The 20,869-nt window shown below is 39.5% G+C and overlaps 1 protein-coding gene across 8 annotated transcripts in view; it reads right to left on the reverse strand.

Annotated features, from left to right (window-relative positions):
* Positions 1 to 20,869, reverse strand: part of NRXN3 (neurexin 3) — a 962,727-nt gene that overhangs the window by 374,655 nt on the left and 567,203 nt on the right. The window lies entirely within an intron of this gene.

Genomic DNA, 20,869 nt, shown 5'->3' on the forward strand with positions numbered 1-20,869 from the left:
AACCTGGCTTGTTCCTTTTGGACAGGATTAAAAGCTTTTACACTGGCTCAGTGCTTCTTGAGCAAAATAACTGTTTCTCCCACAAACCCCAAAAGGCAGGAGGTTGCAGTCTAGCTGGAAATGGTGACAACAGGCCTTTTGGCCCTTCTGCTCTAAAAGGAACTGTGAAAAAAAAATACAGTTTTCTCATCTTCTAGGAATTAACCAGATCAAATATGCCTGACCTTCTGATGAGCGGGAAATGTTGAGGTGCTTTTCTGTCAATGCTTAGACCTGAGAGAAAAGTTGAGGTCATATCCAGCTGGTCTGACTAAATTACAAAAATCTAAGTAGCTTAACCTCAGCAGTTCCCTTGCAAAAGCAGCTACAGGAACCCCTGGCCAGTGTGATCCCAACAGCCCACATGTAATTCACCTCCATGATGGCCTCAAAGCAAGGGGTACCTATTTAAGTCATATACTAAATACAATTTGCAGTGTATTTAGCAATGATAAGGTTTACTGCTAAGAAAAATATGGCTTTGGCACTTTTTTTGATAAGTTGTGCCAGACATTTAGGTAAAACTCTACTTGTCCTGGGAAAATGGCTGGACAAGAATATGCAATACCACTGACATCTCATGTTCTGTATGCTTGCTAATTCAGCCTATTACTAAATTTTATCGCAGTCACAAACACTGGCATAAACAAATATTTTCTACATTCAGCCAAGTTTTCAAAAGTTTTGTAAATAGGGTCTGCCAGTTAATAATTTATGTCAGACTCATGCAGAATACCCAGCTATATAGGAGAAGAGGAGACTCCATTCTCCTGCTCCAAAGCTGCTGCCTCCTAGACTGCAGAAGACCCAATCTCCCCACTGCAAGCAGTGTACAAAAATGCCAGCACACTCTGAGCAGCTCTGAGCCTATTCAGCACAGCAGCAGAACACGGTTTTATTCTACATCAAATGCATAACCCTGAAAACATACAGAAATCCTGTTCCAAAATCCACAGCTATACAAAGAAATTGTTTACTACATAGTAATATTTTATATTTGTAAAATGTATGGTGTCAAACTATTCCAAAGGAATTTACTGCCAGTGTACATAGAAAGCATTAATTACTCCAACTTAAAGGAGAGCCAAGCTGAGGCAGTGAGGGACAAAACACACCATTGGTGGGGGTGGGGGTGTCTCTGTGTGTTTCTACACAGCCTCTAATAACATGATCACATGTCTTTTGACATGACCTTTCCTTCACTCTGCACAAGAAGAATAGTGCCTGTTGAAGGTGCTGTTACTTGATCCCATGTTTTTTCTTCATTGCTCCATTTGTGGCCCTTCTGCACATTACTAATCCTGCTCTGAAGAGTAATTTATTTCCACATGGGCTTTTCTGTGGTGCCACTCAGCAAAGCACTGGACTGTTTTGCAAAAACTAATTACTTTGGACAACACCTTTCTCAGGTGAAAAGCTCATTTTCCAAATGCTGAGCTCAGGAATAGGAAAATTGAATCAAAATGTCCACTAGTATTGAATGCACAGTCTCAGATTGCAAATTCTGCATTCACAGTGAGCTTAGAACCTTATGGAACCTTACACATTTGAAGCATAGCTAGTGCTGACTTCATTTCTGCTTTGAAGGGCTCAATACTGTTTCCATGCAAGCTCTAGATCTCAAGTAAGGGACTGGAACACACGAAATGTGTAATACAGAGGTGACCTGAAGAAAAAATTATCTTAGTAACTTCCCCAGCAGCATACTGTGACTCTGGAGAAGAAAGAGGGATAGAAGATGTCCCTTAATCAATGCTTTGCTAAAGAGGAATCCCTCCCTTGTAGGAATCTTTTTCTTCATTCGCTGCACATTTAGCTTCAGAAAAATCAAAGTGGCATCCTATGTACAAGACCATCAATTTGAGAACATACCCCAAGGGCAAGAAGCTCCTTTTTCTTCTGTGGACAGCATGGGTAAAAGGCATATAGGGGAAATAAGGAGTAGAGATGTTACCAAACATTGTAGCACAAAGACCATAACCAAAGGATCACAAGGTCTATTTACACTAATTTTCAACTCTTTGACTTTGGATTGTCCCCAGTCCTTTCTGATTTGTTAAATAGGGACCAGCTTATATAAATATTTATATAGAGATAGATAGGTTGGTAAATACAGGTATACAAATATACATATACACACATAAAAACATATAGCCTTCTCTAAAACTTATTTAAAGTTTCAGTGAGTTCCTTTTGATTTAAAGAGATGCTACCATATCCATCGGCATTTCTGTTTTACATTTTTTATTGAACAAATCTAGAACTGAAAACTAGATTTCCTTCAAATTCCCCTACCTGCATAATGCAAGGAAATGAAAATGTCTGTCAGCAAAAGTAATGTGTTTAATACCACACCAGCCCTAAACATCAGTAGAGATTTCTGTGTATTGCAGATAATTCTATCACCAAGCCATATTGCTCTGTGATGTGCTTTTATCTTTGCTGTAGGATAATATCAATATTTCAAGCATGAGCAAAAGAATGTTTTATGAGATTGATGTGGGAAAATACGGTGACAAGTACATAAAAAAGGGCAAAGAAAAATGCCAGGTAGTCATCATAAATGCCTTCCATTCCCACCAGAATTTGTCTAGTTTATCCAACTTTAATCAACACGTAGAGGTACACTGGGGTACCAGTGATTTGGATTATATTTTCAGTGCCAAAGAAGAACAGCAAGCAAAATAAAGAAGAATAATGAAGGTAACAGGATGGGGAGACTGTCACCTACATCCTAGAAGTTTAGACCTTTAGAGGCCACAATCGTATTTTGTTACACTTTTAAATTAAATAAAAAGAAATTATTTTTAAAGAAGAAAATAGAATGGGGAAAAAAGAAAAAGTATTGAGCCATTTGCTGTACTGCACACATTCCTGATAAAGGGCAGATGACACAGGGCTAAAATACTCAGGGAATAAACCCATGGTGCCCTGAGCAGGCAGCTCTTTGGGCACTGCTGGAGCCTGTGCATGGAAGTGCTCAAACAAGAAGTTAACCCTGTATGGCCTTGACTGGGTGAACTATTCACCTCCTGCCTACTTCTGCAAAGGTAGACAAGGTAGGTTTTCTGCAGAAAAACTCTCAGTTACAGATACAATTATACCAAGAGAGACAGTGCTTTTCCCCAGAACAGCTAATTAGCTACCTGAGCCCCACACTGGCACAAGTTCTAAGCTTGTTTATATAAACTTTGCAAGTAACTCTTCTGGCAAATCCACTAACACAGATCATTTGTCATATTGTCTTTTTTTTTCCTCTGGGGCTTGCAGTTCCTCCCAGTTTGACAACAGAACTGATGACTAGTATTTAACCCCTTTCCACAATAACACTGCAGCTGTTCAGCCAGACTGATTTGTTACTCTTGTTTGGTGTTGGGTACCTCAGTATTCGTTTGTTGAACTGAGAACCCTTACAGGAAGCTGAGTTTCAGGAAAAGAGCGATTGGCACCTTCTGCAATCAGTTTTAAAACTGTTCCAAATCATTAAAACTGAGGTAATCAAAATTATTAGTTCTGTCAATCTTGTCTGATTAAATTGGAAGCAAAAGGAAATCTCACAGCCCAATCTTTTCTAAAGTATCCTCCAACTCTACTGTCCAACTCAGTGTTCTCCTGGGGACATTCAGAAAGTTTTTAGTCCATCTGAAACAGTGCTTATTTCAAACTCAATTTAATGAAATGCCTAAAAATCACTTCGAAAATAACCCTCACAATAAGCACTGAACCTTTTATGATATTACATTATTACCAGACAGTAAATTTGTCTATCTCCCCAAATCCCATACCAACATCTTTTAAATACATAAATAAAGAGGGGGAGTTTCAGTGGATATTATTTCACAATATGTGGATCTGAGACATTTTAATAAGAAAGGCACTTTCAGGCTAAGAGGTATGAATTGTACACCAAAGAGAATAGTTTAATACACTGCTTAATGCTGTTGTAAAAAATGATAACATCATGATGGCTTTTACACATTTTAACATTTCTTTAGTGCTGAAAAAAGCAGTAATGAGAACTATATTTGTATATTACATAAATGTCAGAAGTGACACTGAACCACACAGATCCAACAGCATTGCCTCTCCCCGGCCAAAGAAATACTACCTATACCGAGAGGTCCAGGGATTTCCTCTGAGAGTGACGCTTAAAGAGAGTGCCTTTGCTGTATACCCCACCAGTTCATGTGAAATAATGCACACCTGCCACCTCCTCACATCCTCTTGCTTCTATATACAGTGTGTTTTTTCAAAAGCTTTGACACAGAGTCAAGGTATGACATGCTGATAACAGGATTTGAAACAGGAGCAAGAGGGACAGAATGCTCCTATCTACCAGGGAACAACCCATGACCAGGAATCCTCTGCTGGGCAGAGTCATGCAAGAAACAATGACTTTGGAGAGGCCATCCCAGCAGCAATCACTGTAAGCTCTCTGTGCAAGGACCTAGAGAGATGCCCTGAAGCATAGATAGATGTACCTGTAACAGCACTGTAGCAGTAGTACCATGGATGAAAACAACTCTTTCAGGAGAAGGAAAAGGCTCCTCCCTCAGCTATAGCCTTTCTAGCAGAACCTTGCCAGGAAAAAAACTCTGAACTGTATAGACTATGATCACACAGAAATGCTGTTGGGGGTGCATTCTTTCTTTTCTTAAAAAGAGGTAGTGGAGACCAGAAACTTTAAGACAGCAGCCTCCTTCAACTGGCAGCAGCCCACAGCAAGCCACCCAAGCCTTGGTGCCCTTCACTTTCCCAAAAGGTAGAAGGGGAGAAGTGGTATTTTCTGGAAGCAATCCTGGATTCCCCTTTAGGGAGTTACCTCTGCATGAGTCCATAACTGCAATACTAGCAAGATTTTGACTCTCACAGTCCCAAGAATGGGAAGATTGTCATGTCCCGTATGGGAATTTCCAGGAATAAATATGGGACTTCACTCCTGAGGCATTGACTATAAAAGGGAAGGCAGAGGAAGTCATATTGCTCTGGCTGTATTTAGATCAAAACATAGGTCTTGTTTTTGTGTTCCCCAAGCCCCACCAGGCTTGTGATATAGGACCCAGTCTACTCATACAGCACATATCCATTTAATGTATTCCTATGGACTCAGATTGACCAAGTGGTTCTGTCTTTGAGATATTGTTGCAAAAGGAGAGCTTTTAAACTGATAAAATGCCATGTAAAAGTAAATGGTCTTTTAGTGTTTTGTAGCAGGGCTGTTCTAAATTGTGCAAGCTGTAGCAAAAAGTATTAACTTGTACATAAATGTTTTCTCCTGCTTTTTTATTCTTCCAATGAACAGGAAGTCCCTAGAGTCCTGTTAACTGAGAACAGTAAAGACTACTTGCACTTGTCAACAGAAACAGGTTTTACATCTAACAATAAAGTATTCTGGCACTTTATAATGTGTATTTGCTTTTAGCTCCATGCCCCTTAAGAGGGATGCTGGCACTTTTGCACATTCAGTGGGGGTAAATGGGGAACATCTGATGCCATCCTGTGCCCACCTTCTGGAGGACAGGGACTTTTCTTATTCCATGGTACACCATTACCTTCTTGAGGAGTCAGCACCTCCAAATAGGCAGCATCTTCCAAGAGAGTGTTTGGATTTATCAAGCATGTAGAAAAACTTCCAGATTTCTCTCAGGTTTCTGTCACAACACCAGTTTCCCTTGTCCTGTCAATCAAGACCTCTGTTTCCCTTGGCAATATTAAAAAATCTGTGCTAAGATAGGATGGGAGAGAATAAGCGATAGAAATTCCCAAAAGGGAGCATATGCCTGATATAGGTTGTCTTGAAGACCAAACACATAGCTCATATGTAGCTACTGACCTAAAAGGTATGCATTTCCTTTCCTTTTGCTAGGGAGCATGTTTTCTACACAGGAGATGTAGAAAAGCATTTTTTTTTCTAGGCTGGAGTTGAATTTTGGAGATTTCTGCTTTTCATAGCTTTATCTCTTTTCATAGGTGTAGGAGTCCTGACTGTTTTCATATTGAAATAGGTTTGGTGAAAAGGTCAAGAAAGTCCAGCCCAAGGTGATGTTAAACTTTAGCATTACCATGAAGAAAAAAGAATGTTCTTGGTTCTAGGCAGTGGAGGTTTTATAAAAGTATTAGTTCTTAATGCTGAAGTACACACATGTGAAGGGCTAAAGTACACATGAATTAAGGGAAGTACACAGATAAACAATCCAAGTTTCTGAGCTGCCCTGTGCTCCCCTCACCTCCCTCTCCACATACCTCAGCCCTTCCCCCAGTGCTCCTGTGAATTCTTAGACCTGGCTTCTCACAAAACTGACCAGCATTTACTTAAATGTGTGTACAAGCACATCTATTTTATTTACTTCAATGTAAGTCCTTCATGGGCTTTACAGAAATAAAATTGTTTTTCCTCCCAAGTATGAAAACATAGCACATTCAGTTATTCTTTACCTAAATAAGAAATAGCTGGAATACTGGTATAAGCTAGGCTTAACCCAGTGTCCAAAGACAGTATAAAACTGCTTCAGGAAATTAAGATCTTAAGCTTATAAATAGAGTTAGTTTCTCATAGCTTTGATAGGGTTTCCTCTTCAACTTGTTTGCAGCTTTTCAAAACTAAAAAAAACTAATAACATTATTTCCTAGCTGGGTGCTTTGAGAATTGCATTAAAACTGCAAATTCTAGAGTGAGGTCTGGTACTCTGGGGTTCTTTTTAAAGAAAAAAAAAACCCCAAAACTAGTTTATTTTGGACTTAAAATTGCATGTGTATAATTAAGAACCGCACTTGTGGATTCTCTTTGAGTGCTGACCCAGCTGAGCGCTGCTCCTCAGCTCTGCACTGCTGCTCTGCCATTATGTCACAACTGATCTCGAACTCTTCCATCTGTGAGTTATTCATTGCCTCTCCTCATGTTCGTCTGCTGGCTATTTATAAATTAAACTCTACTATCACAGCAGTCACTAGTTTCCCTTAAAGAGGATCTAAATTTACAGAATAAAATGCTGAAGTTGCACAAACACTCACTACACAGGGAAAAAAAAAAATAATTTTCATCTTAGAAACAGCAGTTACTGTGAAATATTTGAAGTATTTCCACTTGGGTCTATTCTAAGTACTGCCATTTGATGCAGCCATTTTGGATTTTAGCAGGCATAAGGGCACCAACCAGCTTACTGAGAATCATTTGCACATATGCTGATAAAGTCCTGGCTTGCAACAGACTGAAAAAGCAATCACCACTAGGCAATTTAGCTTCCTGCAGCTTCAGAAAAGCCTGTGCATAAGTGACTGGAGGCTGAAAATCCCTAGGTATCTTATAGCCATACTCTGTCAGAAATAAACCCTGGGGACCAGATCCTCAGGTCTGTATTCCCATTCCCTTTGGGAAATCCTTCTAATTTATACCAGCTGAGGAATCAGCCTTTATATGTGTAGTCTCCATAATTCTCTTCTACGACACCTCAAATAAAATGAGAATGATAAAATCTGAAAGGGTATGAGAGCATGAAAAGGAAGCAAGTCCCTGCTTTATCTTATACCAGTAAAAACACGAAAAACTGAGAGCTTGGAACAGTGGCTTCAGATCCACCCTGACACACAGAAAGCAAAATCTGACCAAGGTGATGTCCAGAATTAACAGCACAGCTCGATGCATTTTCTCATCTCTGCTATGCTTTCTTCCTGACCTTGGGTAAGTTGATTAACCTTTCTCTTCTAAGTTTCTCTAAAAGTGGTATGACTCTGCACCTCCCATTGATGTTGTGGTGCTTAATTGGCCAGTATTTCTCAAACACTTGAAGTGCTTTGGATGAAATATGTTGTGCAAGAGAAATAATTGAAACCAATGGAGCTGTGACAACTGACACTAGCTGGTGGAACCCTGGTGTTTAATAGGATCAGAAGGATGCTTAGTTAAAATGACAGGAAGCCAAAGAGGCATTTGGTGGGAATAAGATCATAAATGAGTCAAAGGGGTTACTGTTTGCTGCAGTAATACTCAGAATTTTTCATCTTCCAGGCATTTTATCAGCATCCATTAGTTTTCAGGCCTCCCTGTAAACAGATCTGTAATATGTCTCCCATTATGCAGATAGAAAAATCAGGCAGATGAGTGATGTGATTTATCCACAGAACAAGATGTAAGAAATCAAATTTGAGGCCCTGGTTCCCAAGCCTATTCTCAGAGCTCCCTTTCTGCCACTCTTTTGTTGTCTATATATTTCCTTATTTTTCTGTTTCAATTATGAAAGCCCGTCTCCTGCTCCTTTTTCTGCAAGCATCCTTGCCTAATTCCCTGTAAGATAGCACTCGGATCTAACTGAGATCTGCTCTTCCATAAACTTCTCAAAGCTTTCAGACAGAAAGCAAAGCTAGGGGGAATGCTGCTGGGCTGAGCAGCTCTCCTTGTCTTAACAGCCCCTCTTCCCAAGTGCCAAGATGCAACAGATTTTGCCCTTCCAAGTATCTTTCCTGGTTCCCTACCAGTTCCCCAGAGCACCTGGCTGCTGCACTGCAACCTCTCTTCTCAGAAGCAGTTCTCATCAGAATATGCTGGGACAAGGTCTGTCGCTTCAGACTGCCTCCTGCTCATTGCTGGAAAAAAATCGTGACCTGCTTAAGCCCCTAGGGAAAATTATTGTCATTCAGCTCTTGAAGATGTCTGCCATTAGTGGATGCAAGGCTGAGGTTATGTAAGTGTGCCAGACAAATCCAGATGTTCCAAGGAACAGCATAAATTCATTACAAGGATTATGCACCAACCACAGCTGCTCTGCTCCTAGCCCCCCACTGGAATGGGTGCCAGGCCAAGATTTTGGGTACTCAGTCTAACTAAGAGCCTCCAGGCACATCTCCACAGACTAGTTTCTGTGTAGCGGGAATTAACTTGAATCAGTCCCCTGCTTGAAAATACAGAAATATTAGTGAGCTGGGATGCTTCTGTACTGAAGTGTCCCAGCAGATGGAAATGTAACATGAAATGGGGCAAATTATTCAATTGTTATAATTATATAAATCTATAAAAATGCAACCAACCCAGACAATATAGTTTATTCTATAATAAAGATTTCCACTGCTGCTTACAACAACTATTCCACAGCAATACTGGGGGTAATTACTCTTCTATGCTAGAGGTTTATTTAAATTTTTTTTTAAAGTTATTTGTCTTAGATTTACACTCATAGTTCAGAAAGAAAGGGTTTGGCTACATTATCTCTACTTAACTAAAACCCTCACTGGAACAAAGGAGAAAATATAAAACATTACCCAATCAAGCCTCAGCACTTACTTGTGATAACACCACAATGAGCCACACTTGCACATATTAATTTCTGTCTAGCTACAAAAGAAGCTGGCTTTTTTCACCCTTAAAAAAACCCAAACCAACACAAAAAAACAACCAACCAATGAACCAAACAAAAACCCAAACAAACAAGTAAACAAAAAAGAAAGCATTTTAATTACCATAAAAGTGCAAATTTTGGTCCAGATGAAATTTGAAGGACTAAGGAAGCAACTGAGTATATAACTGGATAATAATTAGGGAGTTTTTGGGTTTCTTTTCAGAACAAAAAGGTAAAGAAGGATGCATATTTGCCATTGCTGACACTTGAGTGCTTTGATGGTGATATAACACTTCTTGTGCATCTCTGTTTTATACATTGGAGACAGAACATCAGACACAAAAACTGTAAAGGCAAACTGTAAATTCTCCCAGTCCAGATGAAATGGCAGTTAGACTAATTTAAAAAAAAGTCTATGAAAAAAAAAATTACTCTTCCTGTCCTCTTCTGTGCTGTTTGCTTTCTAAGATGTAGATTTTGAGACTTTTGATTGAGATGTTAGGTTCTTAACATACTGAGTATCTTTGTTACAACACAAGTGAACTCCCTAAAAATTTTAACTCCAAGTCAACAGATAGGATTCAGCTGACTGACTCCCTATATAATATACAGGTTATATTCCCTGTATAGCCTTAGTGAAATCTCTTGTCTTGTATTCCTCCAGTGGGAGCTATTACAGTCAATTCATTAATGTGTAAAAATGTGATTTAAGACCATCAGATGGAAAATCCTAAAGAAAAAGCATTGTCGTCATAGGTTTACATTAAATTATCTTAATAAAGTGAATGCTATGCTATCTTTAGTTACAAAGTTTAGGAAAAAAAATAGGTAGGCATGCAGAGTCACAGTATCTAATAACTGATGCAGCAGGGAGATCTGTGACAGGTAGATCCTAAGCTAAAACTTCTGAGGTTTTCTGCAAAACTACAGTGAAAGCAATGACATCTTTCATTTAGAGGCTTGCTCAAAGCTCATCTCCTAATACTGTTTGTCTGGAAAAAAAACCCAGAAGAGAGACAAGGTAGCAATTACCATTGGGGAAACATAAAAGATGACTGCTGTGTGTGTGCCAGGCACTGGGGAAAATTACTACTTTGTCTTTAGCAGAGAGATGACATTATCCCTGCAGCCAAACAGAACCTACACTGTAAATGCAATGTCCAAATATATTCAACAAGAAGAGGAGAGAAATCCAGCTGGATTAGAAACAGAGCCATTCATGAACTAATTGGGACAAAGAAGTTTTGCTGACAGTCTAGGCTGCATACAGCAGCTTACTAGTCATTTAAAAGAGGTGGCAGTACCACTCCCATTTTGGGAGCTCAGCAGGTTAGTAATGGGAATTACCCAGGATAACAGTGGGAAGCAGAGTGGTCACAAGCACAGGGGAGGTAGTCTCAGCTGGCACTGGGCTTTTTGGATGCATTATAAGTGAAGGATACCCCTGTACTGCCAAATGGAGAGACAATACTTCCCTGTTTGGATATATATTCCAGGATTTGATATTTTTTCTTAGTACCATTGATCTGGAATGATCTACAATGATCCAGTGGGCATACACCAAATAAAATGATGGCTCATTGTATATGTGAGCTTTTCACATTTGTGCCTGCTTTTCTCTATGTGGATGCTGGCTTGGAGGGAAAGACTTGGACAGAAAAAAAAAAAAAAAGGCAGCACAAGAGCCCAGGGGAAATGGGGCAAAACTGTAATGAGAAAAAGGAATAAATAAATGGAAGTGGTACGTAAGCAGCACTTAAGTCTGTGTGAGGTTAACACCAAAGGCTTACTCCAAGCTAAATAAATGCTGCCTGGGGATTGTGATTAGAGCAGGCAGCTCAGGGGAAGCAGCAGCTTCTCAAAGCTGGAGCCAGGGCAAAGCTTTGGGAGCTCAGCAGTGTGGTGAGCATTTCTGAGCATTAGCTCCATCTGACCAAAGGGAACATGATGTTCACAGTAAGGGTGAAAGCATTCCCCTACCACATCTATCTAATGCAGTGCCATCATGCTGCCAGCCTGTGCAGAGATGTCATGTCATTCTGTCACATTAACATCACAGAGTTTCAGAGCAACTGGAGATGTCACGTGCCCTGTCCAAACTGACCAACTCATGAAGCCAACAGCTTGAAATGCTTCCTTCCCACGTTAGGGTCCTAGCTCAAGACAAATACGCAGGCAGTCAAATGGAGATCAAAATCATCGTTTGAATAATCTGCCTCTTGTAATACTTCTTTTTTCAGAAGCAGGTATTGGATAAAACTGCTCAGGCACAGCCCTCAGTCAGAGGTAGCAGCCAAATTATCAATTTACTTCTTCTGATTCATATTACATTCTACCTGCAGGTACGTAATCAGGCTTTTATTCACCTAACTGCTTTACCCTCTAACAAGCAATTCATCTGAAGAGTTTTTTACTGCAAGATTTCCACTGTAAGGATCTTTTTTTTCTGTTGGAGAAGGAAAGTGTTGCTTCAGTGCAACACTTTTGCTCATTAAAAATAATTTCTCAGTGAGTTTGGTCATAGGAGCTCTTCAGTCATATCAAAGACCCTGTTGCAGCATTAGTGCTGGAGAACATGCTAAAGACCAGCAGGGAAAATGAAAGGGAGGGAAGAAAACAAGAGGATGGAAGAACAAGACAGATTGCTGCAAATTATAAGCAAGCGCAGACCTGCTGCTGCCCACTGAGGTACTGATTTGTCCCACCCTGGGAAATGTGCTTGACCATAAAGTCAGACTGTACCCTCATCAGAATTTCTCACCTACTTACAAATACAGTTCTTTATGTATTTTCTCTCTTGCCTTGCTCTCTTCTTGGCTCCCTTCCCTCTTGCATCATCCTTGGCTTTCTTCCTTTACTACCATAACTTCTGTGCTCACCAGGGATGCTTTGAAGCTTGCTTTCGCAACACAGACTCATTCTAGTCTTTAGGGAAATTTGGTACAGAGAGAGCCTGTAGTTTATATCAGCAAATTCGGTAACACAAGCATATTGCCCCAGAGAGATGGCATGTTCAGCTGCCAGCGAGCTTACTTCAGCTCCTTTGCTTCTGGAGCAGACAACTCCCTCCTCAGGAAGCCGTGTGTGTGTGTGTGTGGTGAGGGGCAGACCTGCAGCAGCCTGTTCTGTTACAGGACATAACAAAACCTGACAACTTTCAGTGAAGCTCCCTGCTTTCAACTAAATAAGACAACTGGCACAATCTGGAGGTGGAGAAGGATTATTTTGAGACGCAAAGCATTTTAATCTCCCTTCTTCTGACTTAAGCACAGGCACCAGTCAATGATTTTTCTAATATACCACGTAAATAATGAATCACATTATTCAGAGAAGTATCAGCTCAGACACATACAGAAAGAATCAAGGTACTACTTCTGTGGGACAATTTCACCTTCAAAGTAAGTTAAAAGCCTTCCTGAGGCTCTTCATCAGTCAAATACAGCTTTGTTTTAATAAAAATCAAAGCACAGAGTCCCTTAGCATAAAGGTGCTAATCACTTCAGGGAATTTATGATTGTACAATGACATCTACTTTTCTTTAAGTAGCAGAAAAAGGAGGAGCTGGATAGTCTGTCCTGGATGCAGGAAAAATCTTGTGATTGGTCACTGTCTAGCCTAAGGGAACATACTAAAAGATCAAATAAAATACTGCAGTATTTGTTTAGAGAGGGAATACTACTCTAACACAAAAAGAACTCATATGCCAGAAACCTCCCTGCCTGAGGTGAAACAAGAGCCATACAGCTCCTGAGATTATACTGCAGCAGAACAACTAGTGCTGCAGAATGAATTAACTCATTGAGACCTTCTAGACCTTTTCCATCTTTCATCTTATTGAAAAGAGCTGTCCTGGTCACTGTGGCCATGTAATCTCCTAGGAAGACAAGGGAGTATAAATTTGGGCCTGCAGGCTTGAGTGGCTCATGTCAGTGTTCACTACTGACTCCTTTGTACATCTCCTGTGTCTCAGGAGTACTTTGATTCACTTCTAACTTTCAGATTCTGGCACTGGTAGGTGAGAAATGGCCCTCCCACTTGCTTTTAAGCCCTGGGGAAATTCTGCACTCTGTTTTATTTCTAGTATCTGTTCAACTGGTGTAATTGGCTTGTTTCAGGATGGATGAAGCTAGAACTGAGAAATGGGTACCCGTGAGTTACTGAAAGGAGAAAAATGTAAACAAAATCAAAGATTTGAAGTTAAAATCTTAGACACTCCCCTCTCTTCCAAAATCTCATCTGTAACGTGTCAGCAAAACAGATGGTATAGGAATACAAAAGACTCTCTCGTCTCCTCAGACTGGTCCAACAGTGATGATGATAATGCCAAGACAGCATCTTTCACCAGGAAGGGGAAGAAGTAGTTTTTCCATTCAAAAAAACAGAATGTGAAATGAGGAAGCCAGCATCAAACAACAGACAGGATGAACTGAGCATATAAACAGATTTTCTAGTTGTCAGACCAGTATCCTCTCCCAGAAAGTATGCTTTATAAAGCACCTAAAAAAATCTGTAGACTGCTACATAGAAAAGAAAACCCCACAGGACTATAGAAAAATGTCAGAGAGGATGCACTGGAACCTCCTTTTTTCTAAACAATTAATGGGACGAGTGTCAGCTCTTGTATATGGAAGAATATATGAATACCTGAAGACAAACAAGCATGAATTGTCAGCACGCATCCAAGAAAAAGCCCCATGAGTATCTGTCACTCTTACCCATCCTTTACTAAGTGTAATATGTGGCTTCTAGTGAGACTTGTCAAAAAAACCCCAAATCACCAGCCCACTGGGTAACCGTTGTACACTGGCCAAAATTCAAAGTGTCTGATTTAAAATTCTAACGGGTGTCTCAGCATCACATTCATGCTGGCCAAGACTCACCCACCATCACTTAGGCCTTTACATATGAGAGAGTCAGCCAGATTTCCCTCTGAGTCAAGAGGGGTATTTCCAAGGCTGTGTCTTTCAGATGTCCATTTTAGAAAAAGAGGAGAGAGATACCAACTTCAACACTGAGCCTCAGAATGGAAATGCAAATTTTAATGTGTATCAGACCTTTTACTGAACCAATTCTCAATCAAATAGATAAGAACTGAGGATTGAGATAGATGTACATAAAATTCAAGCAGTATGAGCTAAAATTAAAGGTTACACAAAGTCCTCTCTAGTGTCAGATGGGGAGCTTGTGTGCCGCAAAGATCAGCAATGCTAACCCCTGTACTGATGCATACTGCCAGGAGAAAATGGGTACAGACAAATGGGTACAGACAAAAGGGTACAGACTCCACACTATGCTCCACCAGCACGTTTGCTACAAAATTTAGCATACACACAAGATAAGTAATGCAATAAGTAAACACAGAGATTGGTTATTATGTTAAATTCTATGACTGAAAATCAAGACTAATTCCAACAAGAGATCATTAGAACTCCAGCACCCTGACTTCCCTGACTTCAGCCTGTGTACTTTTTAAGCCAGTATTGACTCTGAGTGCAGGGATTTCATTTGGTAAAACCAGCTCTTCCTCAGGAATTCAATGAAGATAAGGCTGTTAGCTGTGACTAATCAGAACAGTCTCTTAGGAAAACGGAGAGTTTAATTACCTTAGTGTTCTACTTGGTAACTTTTCTAGATATACCACACAGTGAACGATACGTGACAATGTGGGTGCCAGAGTTTATATCATCACGAGCTTGGGACAGCCATGTTAGTCATGAGTTTGATTCCTGTCTCCTTCTTTTCTGAGGTGCATTAGCTGCTATGGAAACTGTATCATTAGAATGGGCATGGCTTTCTGACACCCAGATGAACCCTGTGCTGATGCTAAATGATGTATCTTCTACGCAGAGATAGGTCTAATCCTAGGATATTAACTAATCCAGATCCATCACACACAATCTGAAATACATTTCTATACAAAGGAGGTAATAGACAAAAATTTTGCATTTTTTTCCTGATCTTTCCCATTCCTGAGTGGTGGTGGGCTTCTCATACCCTACAATGCCATGAAAAGTGCAACCAGCTCAACACACAGCTGCAATGATTGGCAATGTGACACTTAGTTAAAGAAGCCTGAGAAAATCTCCCATGCTCCAGAAACACTAGAATCCCTCTGATGAAGTACAACCACAATGTAATTAATTTAATTTTTTATGCTTCTTTCAATTTTCCTTTTGAAAGGATGCTGCAAGAGGTGTTACTTCAATTGGATCAAGAGATGTACAGAGAAGCCAGCCTTTTACGTCCCCATGTTAAATGGTGCTTACCAAAAGACTAAGTTACAAACACAATGAGACCCTGTCTTCAGAAGGAAAAAAAAACCAAAAAAGCAGTTCTCTTTAATTAAGAGCCCTATCAAATTCCATAATCTGAATGAAAATTTTTCAGGGGAACAATGAAACGAGAACTTCTCTGCTCAATCAAATCAATGGCTCATCTGTTCTTGTGTCTAAATGTGACAACTGCCAAATTTTCTGAGCAAGATTCCCTTTCTGCTACTGTAATTCATTTCCATGCTACTGCACTATAATATGCATTGTTATATTCCTCCCAATGCCATTCTGCGATCTCAGATAGGAGGATCAATTTGGAAAAGCTTCAAATGCTGCAAAATATTTACCAGATTTGAGAACACCTGGAAAGCTATGAAATAATAATAAAACCAACAGTTATAGTATATGGTGCTTTTCCAACAGTGTGCTTGTGGTTCATTTCACTTCCCCAGTCTTCTGTAACTACAGAATAAATGATGAGATATCACAAGAAAAGCAACTGTTCAGATCTCTCATGCAAGCTCAGAAGTGTATGAAATACCTTGCTTTAGCAACCAATCCTACACCATTGTGGAGACCCAAAAGATTTTGAAAATCTCAGTGAAGCTTCTAAAACAAAAAGCTTGAAAAATTCAAATTATCACATTGGTCATAGCACTCAACCTCCAACATGTCATTTTTAGTCTTTATTTCAAGAAGCAGCAAATGCTCTCAGTATCTCATTGAAGATGTATGCCTCAGTTTACCAATTAATTCTGAACAGCAACCTCTTGTGACCAAAGACTTCTTTTCCCCCTGAAACACTATAGTCAAATTACATATTAGTAATTAACCCATAGTAAATTAGACTTGATTGATTAAAGTCTACTGCTCTGCAGAAATAAAATTAACTGGAAACCATCATGTAGCTATTAACTTTTAACAAAAAACAGTCAGAGAAGTCTGAATGTGAAATAACACCTGAGCTGCATATTGCAGTGGAAAAACAAATTCAGGACTTGAGCTCCCCCTGCAATAAATAGTTGCAATGCTCCGTGTTCGTAAAAATGAAGACAACTAACCACAACACAACAGGCATGTGCATGTTTTCATTTTTATTTCTTAGCTAGAGAATTTCCAATGCTACCTTTGAAATTGCTAGCAAGCGATCTTCTTTGACAAGGCTGTCCTTTCTACTATTTGATGTTAAGCAGAACCAAAAAGAAGTCCCTGGTGGGGTCTTATATGTCTTGAGCCTTACTAAACTAAACAGGGGAACTTCACAGCTCTCCCCTGAACAGTATTCAAGGCCAATGGCTGAGTGCTAAGAATTAAAATCCCCAAAAGATTGTAAAAAGGTTTGAGGCACAGCTTGCCTTTGCATCTATGACAGATGGTTCCTACGGCTCCGTGATCACACAAACGGTTCTCGGGCGAATCAGCAGGCACTTTGTTTACCTTGGACTTTTACAACTAGAAGGAGGCAAAGATACATTCTTCAGGAGACTGGTGAGCTAATTACAAAGGGTTTCAACCTTTCAGTTTGTATGCACTCAAAAAATTTTGGACCTTTCTTGTAGATCTCTATATAGCAGCTTTAAGGCAAATTGCAATAATCTTGCTTTACTTAATTGCTTTTTATATAACTTAGAAGTAGTCCACTCACATCTATTAATCAAAATCTTTTCCATACCTTACTAATGAACCCACCAACTTACAATAAAAAGTCAGTTTATCAATATTTTTTCCTAGTAGAGATCACTGCTTTTGGAAGATACTTCCATGGTCTATTAACTTTAATCTCCCATTTCAGGCAAAATGCCACCACACTGTAGTATTTGCACTGCACTCAGTGGGCCTAAGACAATCTTGTGATGCCTGGGTGCTGCAGGTTAGCCTTTCAAAATGGATAATCCTGAGCAATCCTGCAGCAAACCTAGGATGGGTGAATCTATTTTTCCCTGCATCTCTCAGTACCCTATGGCTGTGTGGTGCTCACAGGGCTGGGAAGAAAGTCTACAGAGATAATGGCTGCAATTTGCAAGGGCTTCTCTTTGTTTCACTGTCTGAGCTTGCTTGCTGAGGCGGCACTAATTGCAGAACAAGGCTTCAGCTCAAGGGGCCTCACAAGCAGAGCTGCTTGCTCCTGAAGCTTAATTCCCTGATTCGTGACCTTGGGACAGCAGGGACAGGGAGAAGAGGGAACACACATCCGACAGTTGCTGCAGTGAGGATGGCAGAGTGGCCTGAGGGCTCAAGACATAGATCCTGTTCTCAGCTCTATCTTCTACTGGATGTCAGCTGTGAACATCTCACAAAATCTTTCCTTGGACTTAAGTTTTTCTCATAAGTGCTTTGAGATATTTGGAAGACAGAAAATGCAAAAACACTTTGGAGCATCTCATTATTACATATAGGACTAGACAAACACCTCTGAATTTTGTTATTATTCAGGTAGATAAATATAGAGCTGGTTGCACTGAGTTCCTTCTGTGTTTTCCTTCTGTGAATATTAGAGCAAATGACACATAATGTGGAATGAGATAAAAAAAAGGAAAAAGGGGTAAAAAGAATAATTTTAAACTTGTATTAGAAACTGTTCAAAGAAAGATTTTTTTGATTGTGTTAACTCATTTGCATTTGAGAATGGACTTGTTTTACAGGAAAAAAAACAATATGGTCTTATTGTAAAAATAACAGCAATAAACCCCCCTAATTATAAAGTCCACTGAACTGTCCTATACCCAAATCCCTGAATAGCTTCCTCCTATGTGGCATCCAAAGAACCTTCTTTTCTCTTCAATGATCTAGAATTCTGTGTACCAGTATAAAAATAATTTAAACCACACCAAGTTTTCATAGGTAACTAAAGATAGGGATGGTTGCAGGAGCCACTTTTAGGATACAAACTGAATAGGGAAACCACACCACAGAAGTTTAAAGAGAACAGTGCTAATGGGAGAGATGAGTGGGAGTAGCTCTCCACAGTGAGAGGCATTGTCTCTGCAAAAGGGCAAATGAAGGACGATTTGAGCCTTCCAGCTCCACAAACCAAGAACCAACAGAAGGGCTTCCTTCCTGACACCAGAAGGTGCCAAGGGCAGCTCCAGCACTGCTCTGCCAGCACAACCAAGAGACCCTATGCACAAGACAGTGCAGAAAAAGGCATCATCTCCAGATGAGGATTCTCCAGGGCAGAAGGAAGATTCTGTCTCCAAATAAAACTAGGTCAAACTTCCACATGCTGTTCTTTTGGTTTGGTCGTCTCCAGCCTTGTCTATGCTCTCTGCTTATGACACCTGGGAAAATCAGTAATTACATGGCATATGCCCCTAACTTGATGAATTCTATGTCCAGCTCCTCAGCAGTAGTGTCTGCCTTCTAAAGAGAAGGGAGGAGTTAAATAACCTCCCTATGCATCTGACAAAAAACAAAGACAGCAAATGAAAAGCAAAAGTCATGCAGTACAGTTTGTCCTCTAGGCAATCAGTAAGGTCAGTCTCAAGAAGCAAAACATAAGAAAGGCTGATTTTTGGAGATTCAAGCTGAACCCCAAAATGTCACTGTGCACACCTTGTTGGGTAGAAGTTTGATTACTTTTCTCACTAACAGCTTCAACTTCCTCCACCAGGACTGATGGGAGAATTATATTCACCACATAGTAAACAGAAGTCAAATTTCAAAACAGTTTTATATCAACAGAGGCATCAATAGAGGCAACAGAGAGAGGGAGAGGTGAAGCTGATGAGGTGAGAGGCACTATGTTCAAATAACACAGAAATAATACCCACTCTTACTTATTTTCTTTCAGATCAGCTAAACCTTACAGAGATTAAAATAATAGCAATGGAACACCAAAGAAAATAGACTAGAAAAAGTGATACACAAGTACTAAACATTATGTTGTACACAATGGCCACACTATGACCAGAAAGACATATGGACTTCTGATTTTTATTCCTGAACTTGCCACATCTTTGCAAGTTCATGTTCAGCAAGCCATTTATAGGTCTTCTGTACATCCCTTTTAGTTTATAAAAGGGACAAAATTACTTCAAATTCTTCATACAAGAAGTGCTGTACATGACCAGGGTGTTATAATTACTATTAATTAATACAACCCAAATAAACAAATCCCAAGTCCTTAAAAATAAGGAGTGTAGGACTAGGCTATGATGCTGGAAATGTTCATAATAAGATATTTCTAAGGATATTAACTTATGAATCACTTTTCTCCTACACAGCATTGATACAGATTAATAATCTTCATGGAAAAGAGATTGTCTTGGCAGTAAGTTTCAAGAGCACCTAAAGAGCTCAAAATTGCTAGTGCTCCTGAAATGACAGTTTGTTCATTGTGTCCCACTGGCATCTCCTAATATAATTTCACTTTTTTTTTTTTTTTACTGTATCTCACTTGATAGAAAGAATCCTTCTAAATCCAAACAGATTTGGATAGAGCAGTTAGTATACCCAAATTAAATAACCTCCCTTCCCTCTTATTTACAAAGACATGCATATTTTTATCTTCAAGTGTTTCTGTTCTACAAATTTGACCAAGAAAAATCTGTAGCCTGAAAATGCAGCATTGGCATCTCCTGCTGAAGGAAACCGTTCCTCCCTGACGTCTTCAATTACTACCAAATGGTTTTTCCTATCATCTTTCAATATTTACAATATATAGGAATATGTAAAAATATTAATCATATATTACGCAAAAACATATTTACAATAAATAATAGCATATAAAAATGTTGCATTTAACAACATATAATTATGTTACATTAGAAAAAAAGGCAATACTACTAAGTTGTACTGTGGCATAAGAATCAATTGAAGATGTAGCATTATTGCAGAATTTGCACCCTGTGTTTAGTATTCAGATGACCAATACTTAAGGATGTTAAAGAAAATTTCAGTACCAGAGCTGCTTCCCAGGAATAGATAAGCCTTCATCCAGTTACCTAGAAAAGCATATTAAATTTCTGTGTCTTCTCATAAAAATACACTAGCAGTGGTACTGGACAGGTGTGGGCTTAGCAAACACATAGGACTGCTCTGGCCACACTGACTGCATGTGTGAAACACATTGATCACCTTCTGTTCAACTTAGATACTGCCTTCATCATTAGAGCTTCTGAGCAGTTCAAAGTGAAAGATTACTTTCCTCTTTTCTTGCATTTCTCTATTTAATATCAGTATTTTTTGAGATCCTTGCTCAATTACAGATTGAGTGTTCATTGCTGTCTC

This window comes from Passer domesticus, chromosome 6 (assembly GCF_036417665.1).
Source record: "Passer domesticus isolate bPasDom1 chromosome 6, bPasDom1.hap1, whole genome shotgun sequence".
Classification (NCBI taxonomy): domain Eukaryota; kingdom Metazoa; phylum Chordata; class Aves; order Passeriformes; family Passeridae; genus Passer; species Passer domesticus.